General features: G+C 45.6%; 2 long non-coding RNA genes across 2 annotated transcripts; both read right to left on the bottom strand.

The window, feature by feature from the left end:
- Positions 1 to 1,403: 1,403 nt before the first annotated feature.
- LOC310659286 lies at positions 1,404 to 8,062 on the bottom strand. Its single transcript, XR_014502720.1, has 2 exons — positions 7,947 to 8,062; positions 1,404 to 1,621 (listed from the first exon to the last, which is right to left on the bottom strand). It is a non-coding gene; the product is annotated as an uncharacterized lncRNA (long non-coding RNA).
- A 4,062-nt stretch (positions 8,063 to 12,124) lies between these two features.
- On the bottom strand, positions 12,125 to 19,437 carry LOC310659322. Its single transcript, XR_014502757.1, has 3 exons — positions 19,397 to 19,437; positions 19,145 to 19,244; positions 12,125 to 12,196 (listed from the first exon to the last, which is right to left on the bottom strand). It is a non-coding gene; the product is annotated as an uncharacterized lncRNA (long non-coding RNA).
- Positions 19,438 to 19,808: the final 371 nt, after the last annotated feature.

The raw sequence follows: 19,808 nt of genomic DNA, 5'->3' as shown, positions 1-19,808 counted from the left end.
TTTCTCTCTCTTCCTTCTCCTCTCCTCCTTCTCATTGCGTCAGCCCCAGGGTTTTTACTGGCCCCAGAGTGCCGCTGGGCTGTCAGCCGTGTGGCCAGGCGCTCTCGCTCCCGGCTCGATATGGGTTGGGGGAGGGGGATCAGTGGTTCCCCCAGTTGATGCGCCGGGCATCCCTGGTTCCCCCTCAGCAGTGGCAGCGGCAGCGGCAGTCTCAGCCGCCCGGATCCAGCCTGGTAGCGCATTTGGCTCTGGCTGGCTTCAGGAGCTGCTCGCTGCCGTGGCGCCCGCCATTTTGCCTCGCCAGAATTCCCCATATGATGTGTCTTGTGCCGTTGAACCAATCACACAACATTCATTCCCTACTAATAAATTTGCAACACTTAAAATATAAATCTGGGGACATTAAATGAAATCTGGGGACATTCTGGGGACGGATTTTGTCTGGGGACAGATTTGTAAATCTGGGGACTGGCCCCGGGAAACGGGGACGTCTGGTAACCATAAGCTGGGCTGTTTCTTTGCTTCTAGGGAAACTTATTAGACTCACTTCCAGTCAACCCCAATACGAGCAAAGCTTATTTGTCTTTTCAGTCCTGCACGTCTATAAAATTATATATGCTACTCACACCAGATGACTATTCCTCTTTCACAAATGTGCAGTCTTGAAAGGAAACGTTGTGGTCATCGCGCAGTTATGTGGGGGTCTTTCCTGCATGTAAGACAAGGGAAGCAGTGAACATTTCCCAATGGGCTGTCGAGCCGCAATAAATCCTAGCCTGTTCCTTGTAAAAGAACACTGTCAACAACAATTTGTTTAAGCGTTGCTGTAAGGTCATGCTTCCCTAGCCCACTTGTGCTTCCCACAGTATTTATGGCAACACTATCAGAGCGAGTTACAAAGTGATTTGTGGGATGCCCACTCCTTCTGCATCCTCTCGAGAAATGCTCCCAATTAGTAATGATGGTGAGGCCACTCAGAGACATTTTTTAGTTCATCACGAATGAGATACTATAGGGACATGGAGTTTTGCTCTAATCTGGGGAAGGCAGGGTTCAGATAGAATAAGATACACACTCAGAGAGGCATTGCTTCTGGATGCAGCCCTTTGCACACAAAAGGACGATGCATAAGGTTTAACATGAACTATCACCTCCATGTTGATCCTTACTGAATTGTATTCATGTACATGTACCAGGGAGTTTTAAATGTCTGATGCTTTATTGTGGTTTTATATTTTGCTGGAAGCCACCCAGAGTGGCTGGGGCAACCCAGTCACATGGATGGGATATAAATAATCATAGAATTGTAGAATTGGAAGAGACTGCAAGTGTCATCTACTCAAACCCCTTGCAATGCCGGAATCTCAGCTAAGCTACACAAAATAACACAACATGATGGCCAATAACAATGGCACTAAACACTATGTATAGACTAATATAAATGATCAGAAAATGCAACCAAAGTCTCTAAATCTTCTTCAGCAGACGCAGTGGAATAATTCAAAAGTTTGATATATACATAATCTGTCACCAAATATCGCCGGAACAGAGTTTCCGGATAACCAATCTGTTTTGTTCAATGCTTCATCAGCCAATACTGATCAATTCTTCATCAGCCAGACTTGTAAGAATGGTGACTACAGTATCATATCCAGAGCATATTTCCTACAGCGTTTATATTTACTTACATCTTGTTAAGAAATTGAATGGCATCCTTCTCATATTAATTCTTACAAGTCTGGCTGAAGAAGAAGAAGAAGAAGAAGAAGAAGAAGAGGAGGAGGAGGAGGAGTTTGGATTTGATATCCCATTTTATCACTACCCGAAGGAGTCTCAAAGCGGCTAACATTCTCCTTTCCCTTCCTCCCCCACAACAAACACTCTGTGAGGTGAGTGGGGTTGAGAGACTTCAGAGAAGTGTGACTGGCCCAAGGTCACCCAGCAACTGCATGTGGAGGAGTGGAGACGCGAACCTGGTTCACCAGATTACGAGCCCACTGCTCTTAACCACTACACCACGCTGGCTCTCAAGCATTTGGGAATCATCTTTTTGTGCTAATACATAGGGCATTTTCTGTTGATTTGCCATGTTCTGGAGACCCACACCTGCTTCTCTTGCATACCCAGAATGCCAGGCATGTGCACGAAGCCCAATGCTTTTCAAGGGTGAGGTGGCCATTTGGGGCTTTTCCTTCCCATATAGAGGAGCTTCACAGATTGTAGCAAATCCCTGGACAGGTGTGCAAACTCTATAGAGCCAATGTGTCTTTGGCCCCCTCAATATCTGTCGGCAGGGCCCCAGGCCCACTCAATGTTGAGGGGGCAGAGAAGGCCAAGCACTCACCAGGCCCCCTCAGTCTTGATGGCATCTCTGCTACTGAATAACGTTATCTGTATAGGCATCCAGTTAACATGCACACCTGGACACACACTCCCCAACAGAAACAGTAAACCCAAACTGATTTTTGTTTTTATGTAGTGGAAGTGATCTTGAAGGAAGACAATTCCTTGCTTGGTTTCAGATGAGTCAGCTATAGATGTCTGCTCCTGCTTGCAGACAAAACCTGAGCTTCCAGTTCTAATGTAAGCTCCTATTTTTCTTAGCACTTAGGTTTGACAAGCTGCGGAGACTTTCAGACATAATAAATCTCTCCCTGACTTTCCAAAAGGAACAGCAGCAAGGAAAGTGACCCTTGTAATAACATTTTGTCAGCCTGGATTGTTGGGATGAGCACAAGCCATTTACTATTCCAGGTGGTGCCTCCCTCCCTTTTCTCTGTTCCTTATTCTATAGTTTTCTACCTTTAGTCTCCTCTTGGTAATTCAGCAGCATAACCAGATTCTGAAGTCCATCTCTTTGTCTTTAGCAATCAAGTCAGGCTCAACTAGGGACGCAGGTGGCACTGTGGGTTAAACCACAGAGCCTAGGACTTGCCGATCAGAAGGTCAGCGGTTCGAATCCCTGCGACGGGGTGAGCTCCCGTTGCTTGATCCCTGCTCCTGTCAACCTAGCAGTTCAAAAGCACCTCAAAGTGCAAGTAGATAAATAGGTACCGCTCCAGCGGGAAGATAAACGGCATTTCCGTGTGCTGCTCTGGTTCACCAGAAGCGGCGTACTCATGCTGGCCGCATGACCCAGAAGCTGTACGCCGGCTCCCTCGGCCAATAAAGTGAGATGAGCGCCGCAACCCCAGAGTCGGCCACGACTGGACCTAATGGTCAGGGGTCCCTTTACCAGGCTCAACTATTTGTCAGCTGCTTGAAAGACCTGGGCAACATGTATCCCTTGTGCCATATGCTGCCATGTTGCCCTCCTCCGAATCTCTGATGGAAGGGGAACACGAAAAAGGGTCTCATATAGCAATTTCAGAGCTTCATGTTGCCTCACATGGGAAGAAGTGGTCCTTAAGGTATTTGGGTCATGAGGCTTTATAGCTCAAACCCTGCCCTTTGAATTAAGCTGGGAAGCTAACGGTTAAATGACGCATTTGTGCCAGAATTGGTTTTCTCTGTTCCATCTGTCCTACCCTGGTTAACAATCTGGCTGCTGAATTTTGTACCAGTTGCAGTTTCTGAACCATCTTCAAAGGCAGTAGTCCAACCTAGAGGTTACCAGAGCATAGACAACAGAGGTCAGGCATCTGCTAGAATTTAGACAGAAGGTTCCCCACCCTTCTTTAAGCTCAGGCTGCAGCTGATGATGTTCATTTGGACATGTTCTATAAGGCAGCCTACAATAGGACAATGCTGCCTCTCTCTTTTCTACCATACCTTTAAGCAAAAGAATAACACCCTCTTGGCTATTAAATTGTGGGGCTACACCCAGGTGATGGCCGGGTTGATTCTTCCCTTACATCCCTCCCCATAAATGCCTCTTCAGATAGTAAATGTTGCTGAATGTGTTTGAGTTTCAGCCATTCTGGAATAAGTGCAGCCAGAGATCCATTTGGAGATTAAACATTCTATTAAATATTCTATTAAAAAGGAAAGTCTTTTGGCCAACGTAGTAACACACCCTGCTTTAGAAGCCTGTGTTGCAGAGTGAATCGATACAGCATGAGGAAAGAAGTCATTGCAAATGTGTAAGGGGTGGTCAGAAAGTGATAGCTAGTGGGAGAAGGCTGCTTAAAAGCACCAGAGAGTGTCACTGTTATTATTGTTGGTGTTGGTGTGTTATCACCGATGTTGCTGAATGTTATGTTGCCTGGCTCAGAAATACAGACTTCAAGGACTTTCAGGACCTGCTTCAAATACAAGGTGAACAATGCTGACTTCTTCTTTTTTCTTGAAAGCATTTTTATTTGAGTTTACAAATATAAATTTATAACATTCCAAATGCATATCCATATCTAGAGATTACTCTGAATCTCGAGACCTCCCCCATCCCCTCCACGGGTCCTATTGTCAACATTTACAGCTGCATATTATTCCATATTCTATATTTTAAATCAATCCATAGTATTTGTTACATTAGAAGTGGGTTTCAAATCCTGCTAATGTTTCCATCTGCTTGCAGTGGTCTCCTAGATATATTATAAATCCCTCCCCCCATTCTTTTTTAAAGTTTTTGTCCTCTTGGTCCCTGAGTTTTCCAGTCGGCTTTGCCATTTTAGTGTAGTCCATCGGCTTAACTTGCCATTCCTCTTTGGTAGGGGAGCAATGCTGACTTCTAAAGCAAAGGGTGAGGACCATTAGGCCCAGAGGTCTGGCCCCCACTTTCCTCTCCATCTGGACCTCAGGATTTTCTCCAGAGCTATATCCCTCTCCAACCATGCTTTGCGCCCTCTTCAAATGTTTCCGGATACAGAGAGGGGTGTGAGTGTGCGTACAAGCTAGTCTAGAAACTCAGGAAAGTGCCTTCCGGTTCATTGGTCCATCTAGCTCTGCATTGCCTGGAAGCGGCTCTCCAAGATTTCAGGCAGGAGTTTCTCTCAACTCTACTTGGAGATGCTGAGGACTGAACCCGTGACCTTCTGCTTGCAAGGCAGATGCTCTACCACTGAGCTATGCTGCACAGCAGTCAAGTTTACAGTTGTTGCTCTGCCCACTTTTGGTTCCAGTTTTGCCTACTGCTAGCATGTGGCCCCAGGAGGTTCCCCAGGAGCTGGTTTGGCCCTTGATGTGTGAAAAGGAAGCCCCTACTCTAAAGGAATCTGAGCTGCAAAACAACTTAAGTGCTCCTTTCCTCCTTGATTGCCACTCGGTGGTGGCACTGAAATTGTCAGGAGTGCGTGCAAGAGCCAGTAGGGCTTTGCAGGACTGGGGCCTTCCTAAGTTTGTTCTGGAGAGGTAATAATAATAATAATAATAATAATAATAATAATAATAATTTGTTATTTATACCCCGCCAACCTGGCTGGGTTTCCCCAGCCACTCTGGGCGGCTTCCAACAAAACACTAAAATACAATAACCTATTAAACATTAAAAGCTTCCCTAAACAGGGCTGCCTTCAGATGTCTTCTAAAAGTTATTTAGTTATTTTTCTCTTTGACATCTGGTGGGAGGGCATTCCACAGGGCGGGTGCCACTACCGAGAAGGCCCTCTGCCTGGTTTCGTGTAACTTGGCTTCTCGCAGCGAGGGAACAGCCAGAAGGCCCTCGGCGCTGGACCTCAGTGTCCGGGTAAAATGATGGAGGTGGCGAGGCCGCACAGGTGAGGTCACTTGGTAACTCACTGCACCTGGTGGCAAGAGCTGGGAAGGGATATAAGTTCAGCATTTCCCTTTGGCTCTTTGCCACAGAAACTTGTTTCCTGCCTTGCTGTGTTTGGCTTCTTGCTTCTCGACCCTCGGACCCCTGACTTCGTGACTCCCTGCTTCCTGACCCTCAGACCCCTGACTTCTGGACTCTCATTCCTGCTCCCACCCCACCATCTTGCCCCCGGTCCTGATGTCCTCAGCCGGGATTTCGATCGCCTGTAGATCGGACCGTGACAGAAATAAAAGAGAGGGAGGTGGTCTCCCTCTCCCCCTGCCCACTGCCAGCATCTATGTTGCATCCATGACAGCATGCCCCATGGCACAATCCAGCCACAGCAGGCTACCAGCAGGAGAAGTGCGGCAGCGACCTCCCTCCTTTCCTGGAACAGAAATATGGGTGGGCAGGAAGGGGCTTTGAGGCTCACTGGATGTATCCAATTTGGCTTGAAATGAACGGAGCTGTTATCTGGGCCCCACGAGGCAAATTTGCTCCCTTGCTCATTTTCATCTGGGTATGCGAGTGGTTAAAACACCCACCAGGGTAACTTACCCCTTGTCTCTATTGCCTCCCAATTAAAGCAGTTCAGTGCAGTGAGATCATAGCAATAGACCCAAAGCCCTAAGCCTTCAGTTTGGCGGGCTGAGGGGAAACCACCCTTCATTTTCAAGCCAGGAAAGAGAGAGAGAGAGAGAAAAAACATCACTGTTGACAGGTAAAAACTTCTGTTTCGCTTGGGGCAAAAGGGGAAGGCAACTCTCCTTGACACATTCTTTTATGAGACAGTCACAGAATAGATGCTTGATTGATGGCAAACGTGTCTCCCTGGCTGGGTTTATGTACACAGTACGCAACAGATGCAGGTTCCAGTCACATACAGTGGTACCTTGGGTTACATATGCTTCAGGTTACAGATGCTTCAGGTTACAGACTCCGCTAACCCAGAAATAGTGCTTCAGGTTAAGAACAGGATGAGAACAGAAATCATGCTCTGGCAGCACAGCGGCAGTGGGAGGCCCCATTAGCTAAAGTGGTGCTTCAGGTTAAGAACAGTTTCAGGTTAAGAATGGACCTCCAGAACGAATTAAGTACTTAACACGAGGTACTTAATTAAGTACTTAACACAAACCACTGTACTTGTGTAGAGCTGTACCTCATGGCTCTCCAGTGGAGCTTCTACTTTGAACGCAGAAGGTCCAAGGCATCTGTAGATAGGACTGGTTGAAACCCTAGCCTGAAATAGTGCAGAGGTGCTGCTGGTCAGTGTAGTTCATAGGGTGAACTCGACCCACCTGATGTATAAAAGCTTGAGAGGAGGGGCATCTCATCTATAGGAACTCCCTTGTTCCTATACAACCTATATGACTCCTTTGCTACAGTAGTTCGACTGCTACCTGTCTGTTTCCAGCAGTGCCAGATTTACGTATAAGTTAAACAAGCGGGAGCTTAGGGCCCCTCTCTCTTGGGGACCCCCCAAAAAATTAAAGGAAAGAAAACCTGAATCTACATTTCCAAAATATAAGGTAAAAAGACAAAACAAATAAAACCTACATACAGCAGCAGAGTGTACTTCACTATTAATATAAAGGTAAAGGTAAAGGGACCCCTGACCATTAGGTCCAGTCATGGCCGACTCTGGGGTTGCGGTGCTCATCTCGCTTTATTGGCCGAGGGAGCCGGCGTACAGCCAGCATAACTAAGCTGCTTCTGGCGAACCAGAGCAGTGCACGGAAACACCGTTTACCTTCCCGCCGGAGCGGTACCTATTTATCTACTTGCACTTTGATGTGCTTTCGAACTGCTAGGTTGGCAGGAGCAGGGACCGAGCAACGGGAGCTGACCCTATCATGGGGATTTGAACGGCTGATCTTCTGATTGGCAAGGCCTGAGCTCTGTGGTTTAACCCACAGTGCCACCCACGTCCCTTTTCACTATTAACATACTTCTTCTTAATTGCATTTCAGTTCAACCATTACTTTGATAAAATACATCTTTTCTTATGTGCAAATGGCTTTAGATACCGATTAGGTCCATAAATTACCATATAGCATATATTCAACACAAAAAAACAGTGACAATTTGTTGTTGACAAAGGACAGATGGACGTATAAAGGGCCCCATTACCTTCAGTAGCTAAGGACCTCATCAAACCTAAATCTTGCCCTGGTTTCTAGGCACGGTACTATTCAAAGAGTTGGTTATGGTTTAGGTTGAAGCTATCTGAAAGACTGCCTTCTCTCATACAAACCTGGGTTTTGAGATCTTCGCAGGAAGCCCTTCTCTTGGTCCTGCCACACTCACAGGCATGCTTTGTGTGTGCGTGGGAGAGGGCCTTCTCAATGGCTGCAGGAACAAGCACAAACTCTTACCTCATGCCAACACATTATGACATCATCAGCTTCCTTGCTTACACATCTTCATTATATCTCTGACAAAGGATGCTAAGAATGTTGATCTCTGTGAATTCCAAGAAGAATTCACCTGATCTGTGTCTCCTGCCACCCTTCCCAAAAGTTCTGACACAGGTCTTGGCAGAGAGAGAGAGAGAGAGAGAGAGAGGGAGAGAGAAATGCACAGAACTATGGGAAAATATAATTGAACAAAGACATTTAAATGTGAATTTTCATGTAGATTCTGCTCCTTCTCGCTGCTCCAAAGTTGCGGAAATGGGACAGAACTGACTAACAAATGAACACATGTAAAGAAACCCAAAATGGATGGATTTATCTACTGTCAGGGAACTGCCATCGGAGCGGGAGGCGGAGAGGAGGCTCTCGGACGATGGTGGAGAAGGTCCTAGTAGGAGGAGGGATAGCCCATCCGCTGGGGAAGGTAATCAGCGCAACACCAGTGGAGAAGGGGAGGAGATAGAGGAATCGGAGAGGTGGCTCCAGGACTCTTCGCAGGAGACCAGCGGAGAGGGGACAAGTGTTCCTTTGCCCACACCCACCCTGCGCAGAAAGCTTTCGCGCAGGGAACGGGGGAGGAGACTGGGCGTCAAACAGCTTCTATGCTGGAAGCGGTTTAAGAAACGCCCACTGGCGGATTCTGCCAGTGACTGAGGCAGCCACAGAACTTGAGGCTGTCCTGACAGAAAGGGTTCAACCATGCAACCTAGCCAGGAGTAAAGGCAACTTACGCACGAGCAACCCCTAGAACCATTACATCTACCTTTGATGTTATTTGGAAAACGGGGGGTGATTTGAAAACACTCCCCATCCAGTGTAACATTTCTAAGGCCTACATTTTGCAGATGAGCTTTTGAGTCAGTGGAGGGGTGTGTGTGTGTGTGTTTGTGTGTTTCCCAGAGACGGAAATACACACTGGCTCCACAAGTTCAACCTTCTGGCCCAGCTATAGAGGTCATGAGGAACATGGAGTCAGTGTTGGATATCTCTCAATCAGAAACAAATAAAATGTTGCCCCAGTGGAATTCTGGCTCCGCCATTAGCTGCCCCTCTAATGAACAGTTCAACTTTGTAGTGAGCCTGTTTCAGGAAGAGCTGTTTGTCTAACCCTTGAACTGCCCCCAATATATTAATCTCGGGCATAATTCAGCTCCGTCTCGGCTTCTGTATAAGGCACTGACAGCCAGCAAGCATAGACTTAGGCAGCCGGTTAAAAATAATAATTTGGGGAGGATTGTTTTAAAATTCTTCTCCTGACTTAGATTAATTGGGCATGAAAATATTTAGCAGAAACCAGCAGAAAATGCAGCCTTTGGTCATCATTTGGCGCCTGCATTCTTCCAGTCCTCTGGTTTCCAGATTCATTCTACAGTGGTACCTCAGGTTAAGTACTTAATTCGTTCCGGAGGTCCGTACTTAACCTGAAACTGTTCTTAACCTGAAGCACCACTTTAGCTAATGGGGCCTCCTGCTGCCGCCGTGCTGCCGGAGCACGATTTCTGTTCTCATCCTGAAGCAAAGTTCTTAACCCGAGGTACTATTTCTGGGTGAGCGGAGTCTGTAACCTGAAGCGTCTGTAACCTGAGGTACCACTGTACAGATTTTGCTTTTTAGGAGAGCGCAACACATCCTCACCATAAGCCAGAACTACTTACATTGTTGTATGTTTGTTTGTTTTTTTAAAAAAGAATGGAAATGCAAAAATATCACATATATTTGCAAGGGAATACAAATACAATTCAGTTTTTTATGGCGTTTTTTCTTCTCAGCACTTTTCTGCTGCTCCAGAGGTTGGGACCCCAACCAAAGTACTTCAGATCCCCACTGCTCTCAACTTGCATAATCTGCATTCTTGTGTTTCCGAAATCCTCCTGGGAGATGTCCTATAAATAGAAATGCATAGAGATTTACAGTTTCCTTTTTCTTTGGAAATGGTGCTGGAATTCCTATTGGCAGGAAGCTTGTCTAAAAGTTAGAAAGAAAGAAAGAAAGAAAGAAAGAAAGAAAGAAAGAAAGAAAGAAAGAAAGAAAGAGTTTGGATTTGATATCCCGCTTTATCACTACCTGAAGGAGTCTCAAAGCGGCTAACATTCTCCTTTCCCTTCCTCCCCCACAACAAACACTCTGTGAGGTGAGTGGGGCTGAGAGACTTCAAAGAAGTGTGACTGGCCCCAGGTCACCCAGCAGCTGCATGTGGAGGAGCGGGGAAGCGAACCCGGTTCACCAGATTACGAGTCTACCACTCTTAACCACTACACCACATAGGATCATGTTTGTGTGTGTGTGTGTGTGTGTGTGCGCGCGCGCGTGTGCATGTGTGTGTTAGGCGTGGGGAGTAAAACACCAGAAAAAATAACAAGCCTTTTTGCAGAACAAAAGGAGGGAAATTTTATCTGAAATGACAATGTTATTGTGTGATCAACACTCAAATGTTATTGTCCGCCATTGTCAAGACATCTGCCCCATTCCCCAGCTTCTGTAGCATAGGAACATAGAGAGAGTTGTCTTATTGTGGTAGAGTTGCCTCAGAAGAAGGGATTGTCCTGAATCTCAAGGAGAAATGCTGTGTCCCTTATTTCTGCCTCACTTTCTTCTTCCTGCCTCCTCGGCTGAGGCGAGTGCTGAGCTCAGCTCTTCCCTCCCTCCCATCTCTACCTGCACCATTGCCTCCCTCCTCCATTCTTTCTCTCCTTTCTTTTCCTTTCGTTTCCTTTCCCTTCCCTACCCTACCCCTCCCTGTTATACTAAATCCAGTGATTGATGCAGCTGTGGCCCAATGGATGGCCACAGAGGACGGAAAAGTATTTGGGGATGGAATGTAGAGGCGGGGTTGAGAAAAATATGAGTGACTTTAGATGAAGGGGGGAGGAGGAGAGGAGGGAGGTGGAGGGATTGCTTTGAAGTCATTTCTGCACCAGGTAAATCAAATTTTAGCCTCCCACCTGACTTGTCCCATATTTTTGCCCGACTTGTCCATTATTTCGCCTGACCAAAGGTGGGGCAACCCCATGTGAAATTGATCTGATGGTTTCTCCCCACATGTAATCATGATCATTTTTTATTTATTGACAATATTTTTTTCCTTTCCTCTTCATTATTTTTTTTTTTTGGGGGGGGGAGGTAAATAAATAAACACTAAGTTAGAACGTTGGTCCGTCTAACTCAGTATTGTTGACACTGACTGGAGATGTTTGGGGTTGAAAGTGGGCTTCCTTCATGAAAAGCACCAGTGATCTATGGCCCTTTTCAAACGATGGGACTTGTGTGCGACGTTGAGCTCATGAATTCTGATACACTCTGAAGTGTACTGGCTATACCTCCTGGATGAACCATATTTCACACCTGAGATTTGGGGTGCAGTTCTCAGCTAAAAGAATAAGTAGAAAAATGTGCTTGAAACAAACAAACAAACAAAACACATGACAGAACAGATTTATGAATAATCACATGTGAAATTCACACAGGCCTGGAAATAAACTGATCCATCCATCCCTAGCTTTCCATTTGAGAACTAAAATGCAGTGCAAGTTTTGACCTTTATTTTTTATTTTAAACCCAAGAAAGTTTTGTTTTCCAATCCTTGGCTGCTTTTTTGTTGTTGTTGGTTTTAAATTGGTAATTATTCAGAGGTGGAATATACCTATTAAACTTGGAAGACAACAGCAAGCAACAGAACTGTCGCCAGGGAAAATAATGAGCTTTGCATTGTTATTTATAAACATTTGAATTAATAGGGAAATACAGAAGGAGGCATTTGTCTCAAAAGCTGGCTTTCAGCAAATAACAAACAAATGAAAATTTAATGTTATTCTTTCCTCCTGATATGTTGCTCTTTCGAAATAAAATATATACATATACATACCACTGATGAATGAAACGAAGAAATAATAAATAATATTAATTAGTCATTATGGATATAATTAAAGTGAAGCCATTAGTACTGAAAGACAGGAAACATTGAGAAAGCAGCGTTTGGTTATAAACCAAACACCTTGTATTTGTAGACTGTCATGGAATGGTTTCAGAGTAGATTTATGAACGTCCGTTTTGACATCCTCAGTTATTGCGATGTAGAAATTTGACAGAAGGACTGCAAAAAAACAAAACAAAAACAAAAACAAAAAACAGTTGGCATCCAAAGCGAAAGTTGCCTTTCCTGGTTTAGTTCTGTTTGTGAGCACCCTTAATGTTTAAGGAAAGTGTTTTGGAAATGCTAGATTTGCTGTGTGAATTTACTTATCAGTGAATAGGGCTGTTTGTACATAGTGGAATCAAAGAATCATAGAACTGTATAGTTAGAAAGTACCTCCAATGTTTATCTCCAGGGATCAGCAAACTTTTTCAGCAGGGGGCCAGTCCACTGTCCCTCAGACCTTGTGGGGGGGCAGACTATATTTTTTGGGGTGGAAATGAACAAATTCCTATGCCCCACAAATAACCCAGAGATGCATTTTAAATAAAAGCACACATTCTACTCGTGTAAAAATACACTGATTCCCGGACTGTCTGCTGGCTGGATTTAGAAGGCAATTGGGCCTGATCTGGCCCCCGGGCCTTAGTTTGCCTACCCATGGGCTAGTCCAACCCCCTGCAATACAGGAAGGTTTAAATGTGCAACATTTTAAAATGTGACAACTTTCCTGCAGTTAAAAACAGTCCAATCAGTTCTCTCTCTCGTCATTGTTTGAACCAATCAAGTTTATTCTTGCTTGGAGGTTGCTGGGAAGTCTGCATTCACACTGTGGTGAAATTTGAAATCTTAATACTTGGTGATTGTGTCTCGTTCAGCACTGTATGTAAAAAGAAGAAGAGAATTGAGAGTCATTTGTCCCTGTTCAGGCAAGCTCTTGAAACCCAACATTCTCAATAGTTGGGTGATGGCTGCTGTAGTTCAACAACACTTGAGTGCTACACATTCCCAACTATGAATCTAAGACGTTGTATGGATTCTAGTGCCATTAATAAATGGTTTCTTCACTAGGGGACACTGGACTTAGTTGTATCTGGGTACAGTCAGGAGTTTTCTGTTTCTTTTCCATTCTTTAAAAGAGATAAAGGAAGTCTCGTCTAGTTGCTACACTGGTGTGTCCTCCAAGAGTTCATTGACAGATAATACAGCTTTCTTTTCTTTAATGGAGATAAGCCAGGGTGGGTTTCTTCAGCCAGCTGCCTCCCTGCATACAGTGACTTGCAAACCACCCTAGAGGGATAAGGTTAGTGTAATCCTGGACATATTTTGCTGGAGAAATGGACTTGTGGGAGCAGAATAAGGAAATTGGTGTGGAAAGATCCAGGAGAGGCTGTTCTAGATGTAGCCGCAGTTCCCTGGGCTGTGATCTACTTTGTGAGGTGGAAGAGTGAGCAACACACTCAATACCTGCTTCGGAAAGTGCATAGTTAAACCATGGAAATTGCTCCAACAAGGGGGTAGTGATGGCTTCCTCAAAAGATTCCATCAATGGTGTCTCCGAAAAATTGTATACATCACTTGGGAAGATAGGCGAACTAATGCCAGTGTACTGGAAGAAGCAAAGATCACCAGTGTTGTAGCAATGATTCTTCAACAACAACTTTGTTGGACAGGTCATGTTGTGCGGATGCCTGATGATCGTCTTCCAAAGCAACTACTCTGTTCTGAACTTAAAAATGGAAAGGGTAATGCTGGTGGTCAACAAAAGAGGTTTAAAGACTCTCTCAAGACTAATTGGGGGGAGGGGGGGTGTAGTATAAATACCAACAACTGGGAAACACTGGCCTGTGAGTGCTCCAGTTGGAGAACAGCCTTTAATAAAGGTGTCATGGGCTTTGAAGACGCTCAAACTCAGGATGAAAAGGAGAAACGTGCTAAGAGGAAGGCACGCTTGGCAAACCCTCACCGTGATCAACTCCCACCTGGAAACCTGTCTCCCCACTGTGGAAGGATGTGTGGATCCAGAATTGGCCTCCTCAGCTACTTACGGACTCACTGTTAAAACTGTGTTTATGGAAGACAATCTTACTCGGCTACGAGGGATTGCTGAAAAAGAAGAAGTGATGGCCACTGACTTGGATGGCTTTAAAAGAGAATTAGACAGATTCATGGAGGATGAGGCTATTAATAGCTGCAAGCCGCAGTATCTATGTTCTGCCTTCGTTCTTGTAGGCAGTATGGTTCTGAAAGCTAGTTACTAGGAATCACATGTGGGGAGAGCACGATTGCACACTTGTGGGCTTTCCATGGTCATCCAGTTGGAAACTGGGAGAAGAGGATGCTAGACGACCTGGGCCTCTTGTCTGACTCAGCAGGGCACTTGTGTTTGGCAAGGACATAAAATGAAGCCCTGATTCACGTCAGGAATATAAGAACATAAGAAGAGTCTGCTGGATCATGTCCATGGCCCATCTAGACCAGCATCCTGTTCTCTCCATGGTCAACTGGATGCCTGTGGGAAGCTTACAAGAAGGACCTGAGGACAAGAGTCTTCTTCCCTCCTGAAGTTTTCAGCAACAGGAATTCAGAGGCATACTGCCTCTGTCTATGGAGGCAGAGCTTAGCCAACATGACTAGGAACTAGGGCTGTTTTTCAGCTGGAACTCAGTTCTGGCTCCTCTCAAATGGGTGTCATTGGCATTATAAGAGGATGGGGATGGGGATGGCACTGTGTCTAAACCACTGAGCTACTTGGGCTTGCCGATCAGAAGGTCGGCGGTTCGAATCCCTGCGGCAGAGAGAGCTCCCGTTGCTCTGTCCCAGCTCCTGCCAACCTAGAAGTTCAAACGCACCCCAGTGCAAGTAGATAAATAGGTATCGCTGTGGTGGGAAGGTAAACAGCGTTTCCGTGTGCTCTGGCTTCTGTCACAGTGTTCTGTTGCGCCATATGCAGTTTAGTCATGTTGGCCACATGACCCGGAAAGCTGTCTGTGCACAAACGCCGACTCCCTCGGCCTGAAAGCAAGATGAGCACCACAACCCCATAGTCACCTTTGACTGGATTTAACCATCCAGGGGTCCTTTATCTTTACCTATAAGAGAACAAGGGAGGCATTCATGGTGAGTTCTGGCACCTCTTTTTCTAGAAAAAAATTAGCACTGCTAGTATACATTGATACCCTTGCCCTCCATGAATCTGTCCAATTCTCTTTTAAAGCTATCCAAGTTGGTGACCATTGCTGCCTCTAAGGGAAGCGAGTTTCATAGTTTAACTATGTGCTGCAAGAAGAAGAAGAAAAAGAAGAAGAAGAAGAAGAAGAAGAAGAAGAAGAAGAGGAGGAGGAGGAGGAGGAGGAGGAGGAGGAGGAGGAGGAGTTTGGATTTGATATCCTGCTTTATCACTACCCGAAGGAGTCTCAAAGCGGCTAACATTCTCCTTTCCCTTCCTCCCCCACAACAAACATTCTGAGGTGAGTGAGGCTGAGAGACTTCAGAGAAGTGTGACTGGCTCAAGGTCACCCAGCCGCTGCATGTGGAGGAGCAGAGACACGAACCCGGTTCCCTAGATTACAAGTCCACCGCTCTTAACCACTACACCACACCAGCTCCCCTACACCACACCGGATAAAAAGTACTTCTTTTTATCTCTTCTGAATCTTCCAGTTTTCAGCATCATCGGATGTGCATGAATTCTAGTGTTATGTCATGTTTCTCTTACTTGTTTTCCCTCTAAACTTAAAGGCCACAGATGCCTTCCTCATAGGTGAATCGCTCCATCCCCTTGAACTTTTTGTCTGCTCTTTTCTCACCCATAGATTCGTATAAAGGATAACAGGCAATAATTTTGCTCCCTTCCCCACCCCCCACTTAGCTTCACACATTTGGATCGACTCACATTTAATGAAATATTTCCTACTTGATAAAATGAAATCACCTATGAACCCTGTTAGCTTCTCTACAATTGTGACTTGGCTGTTCCACAATGATCACCTGCCCTTCTTGGGTGGGTTCATCTCCATATTTCTAACCCTGGAGCTGTTCTAAAGAGATTCGTGGTGTAACTACGGCAGGACAGAGAGATGAGGAATTGGCACGGAGGGCAGCTGGTGATGGCAGACGTGATTGAGAAGAGCAGAGAAAGCAAACAGAAATGCAGATAGCAATTATAATGAAGGCAGAACCTCAAAGAAGCACACACACACACACACACACACACAAGCACACACACAAACACCCCTCCTCAGTGCCATAGCTGGGAAATTGATAGCGCCGATTCCGCATCTCTGCCTGTCCACGTGTCTGCGGGTGAAATGAGCTCGTCCCTAAAATGGAAAATTAGAATGTTTCATGAAATTAATGGAAAAGAGGATCCTAGAAAGAATAAAGAGGGGCCTGGATAAATTAAAGATTTTATCTGTAACCAAACTGGAGTAATTGACTAAATTAACTTGTCTTATAGAGACACGTCCTGAGACATTGCAAAAAATAAAGAGAAGATAAAAGGAAATTAGAGAATGTAATATGGCATCGGGACGGGGCTAGGGAAGGAAACCAAAATAAAGGGTAGAAATACAATTGTCAAAGAAGAGGTGTGTTGCGGGGAGCAGGGGAACCATTAACATGCATATAAGCGATGGGTAAATGTGGCACTTTGTTCAGCTACAAAGACCCTTATCATTTGGCAAACAATTCACAAGGGTGGGAGGAAAAGCATTCATATAATGCCTATCAGGGAATCATTCACATTTTCTGGAAGCAGGTGCATTGCCCATTCAAACCCCTGACCCCTTAAAATTGGGGGGGGGGGGACAAGAGTGGCATATTTATTTAACTTTTTATTAATGTGCATGGGCTTCCCAGCATCCCCTTACTATCAGTGATCTGCTTTGGACCTTCTGCTCTTTGCACAACACTTTCATTCCCTGAGATTATCTGAGAAAAGTGGCCACTACTTCCTGGTTCATAGATGCCTCCAAGCTATAGGGAACCTTCATGTTCTGAGAAGATAGACCTCTGGACACCAGAGGTCTATTGCCTTCAAGCCCTGCTTGTCGCCTTTCCTGGAACATCTAATTGACCGCTGCTGGAAACAGATAGGTGGGATCAACCTGCACATTAATTGTCATTAATGCCATAAATTCTCGTGACTGTCATCTGTTTTAACTGTTTCTATTTCTGAGTTTCGGATTGTTGTGACTCGCCCTGTGACCTGCTAATGAAGGGCAGGTAACAACAGCAGCAGTAACAACAACAGTCCACATGCATCCTGATGCCCCTCTTCCAATGGAAATTGACTCTGTGGTGATCGTCCTGGCTTTTAAATCACCAAGGTGAATGGTGAGGGGAAGAGATCTGTTCTCTTATTTACCCTGTTGATGACTTGGTGTGCGCTGGATATTTACTCGAGGCAGGAGCAGTGAAGTGTTTGGGAGCTAATGTTTCCGAAGCTCTGCTCATTAATTTCAGATAATGAATAAACAAAGCAGCACACAAGCAACAAATATTATAAGGAAAATATCAGATTGATTGTGTGTGTGTTGTGTGTTGTGTGTGTGTCTGTGTGTGTTACCTTCATTCCCTTCCCCTTCTTCTCCAAAGTAGGCCAGCATTATTATCCTACTTATAACATGGGTTGGGGTTGGAATCACTTTGGTCAGCATGGGGTCAGTTGCGGGCTGAAAGGAGAATGGAACTGGTATCTCAGGTTCCCATCGTCAGCCGCTGCGTGAGATCAGTTCTCATTCAGAGGCTGCAGTGTTACCTGTATTCCTGCAGAATGGTGCCATCCATTCAACAGGAAGAGATGCAAATTTTGGCATGGGGGCCATTGCAACGTAGGGCTTATCCACACTTACCTTTTGTCACGCTCTTCCCAGACACAGGTCCATTCTTAAAAGCTCGATGTCCAAGCTTTTTGCTTTCTTTCTTTTGCCCCAAAGCTTTCCCCATGAAAACCCACTCTTTAGCACTCAATGAGAGCAAACATGAATTCGTTTTTTTCCAATGAAAGGGTGGGGTTTTGCGGCGAAAGCTCCAGAGCAAAAAAAACCCCCAAAGGGCAGGGGAACTTCTACAGATCATTGGCTCTTCTAGCTCGGCAATGTCTCTATATTGACCCACAAAGGCTCTACAGGGTTTTATAAAACCATAGATTTGTAGTGTTGGAAGGGACCCTGAGTCATCTAAACCAAACCCTTGTCATTTGAGTACCTTTCCAAAGTTCTACCCGTAGAGGAGTTTGTTTGGTTTCTGTAGTGTTAGATTGGTTGCTTGTAAAATTTCACGAGAAGGCTTTCTTTTGAGTGCAGTTTGTTAAGACTCCTGAGAGTTGTGAGGAATTCCCCTAGCAGAACTTCCATTCTCAGGGTGGTTTAATAATCACTCCCTCTTCACATGGAGCTCTGAGAATTGTAGCTCTGGCGGGGGAATAGGGGCTTCCTAGGATGCGGGTGGAGCTGTGGGTTAAACCACAGAGCCTAGGACTTGCTGATCTGAAGGTCGGAGGTTCGAATCCCTGCGATGGGGTGAGCTCCCGTTGCTCGGTCCCTGCTCCTGCCAACTTAGCAGTTCGAAAGCACGTCAAAGTGCAAGTAGATAAATAGGTACCTCTCCAGCGGGAAGGTAAACGGTGTTTCCGTGCACTGCTCTGGTTCGCCAGAAGCGGCATAGTCATGCTGGCCACATGACCTGGAAGCTGTACGCCGGCTCCCTCGGCCAATAAACCGAGATGAGCGCCGCAACCCCAGAGTTGGCCACAACTGGACCTAATGGTCAGGGGTCCCTTTACCTTTACCTAAGACCTCTCAGCATCTTTAGCAAACTACAGCTCCCAGGATCCTTTGGGAGAAGCCATGACTGTTTAAAATCTGCATCACAGTGCTTTAAACGTGTGGTGTGAATGTAGCCTGGGGCAAACTCTCATTGACTGCTTCCCAATCCCTGCAATAAAATAAAAAAAATCCCAGGAATTACTCTGCTGGTTTTCCAAGCTCACCTGACGTCTGGAAAGTAAACAAATTTGTGAAACAGAGCCAAGAAGCAATTACTTTCAAGGACTCCTGTTTTGAGAAGGGGTAAAAAAAAGAGAACGGAAAAGAAAAAAGAACTGCAAAACCAATTTAATCCCACCTCTGGTCAAGTTGACATGCAGAGTGGCTCAATGAAAGCGGGCGAAAGGAGCAGGCTTGCATCCAAATCACACCAGCCAGAGACATGGATGTGAGAGATCCTGAGAGAGGTAAAAGCAACCTCCGTTAATGGAACCAAGGGAAAGCCGGTGGGCAAACCACAAAGAAGCGTAATTGCAAGTGGGAGACTCATAACAGAGCAGTACTGCCCCCCCCTCTCTGAACATGATTCCCCCAAAGGTAGAAATCTTACCATGCCCATCGGAGTTCCCCTGGACTCGGCTTCAAACGCTGGGCAAGGCAGCCAGAAAAGGAATCCACACCCATCGCTCCTTGCCAGCTCTAATTAAGCCCAGAGCCACAACATGGGGGGAAAAATGATTGAGGGTTGGCAAGTGGAATGCCATGTTTGTCTTTAAACGTGCATGTTTTGGTGGGGAAGGGGGGAATTTTTGTGTCTCCCAGAGGTGCCAGGCTGACAGCCCCGGAGCTTTCCTTCTCTCTTCGCCCCGGCAGGAGGGTGTGTGTGTGCCAAGGATAGTTTGCTCCCGCTTCCCCCTCGCCCTTCTCATGCATGCCCACAAGCAAGAATTTGTGTTGGTTTTTTAAAATAATAAGAATAATGATGATGAAGGAACGGTATTCTAAGGTGGGACTGTGTCCTG

The sequence above is a fragment of the Podarcis tiliguerta genome (assembly GCF_965153285.1).
Source record: "Podarcis tiliguerta genome assembly, chromosome: 10".
NCBI lineage: Eukaryota > Metazoa > Chordata > Lepidosauria > Squamata > Lacertidae > Podarcis > Podarcis tiliguerta.
The sequence above is the reverse complement of the archived record's forward strand: the minus strand, read 5'-3'. Positions and strand labels throughout refer to the sequence as shown.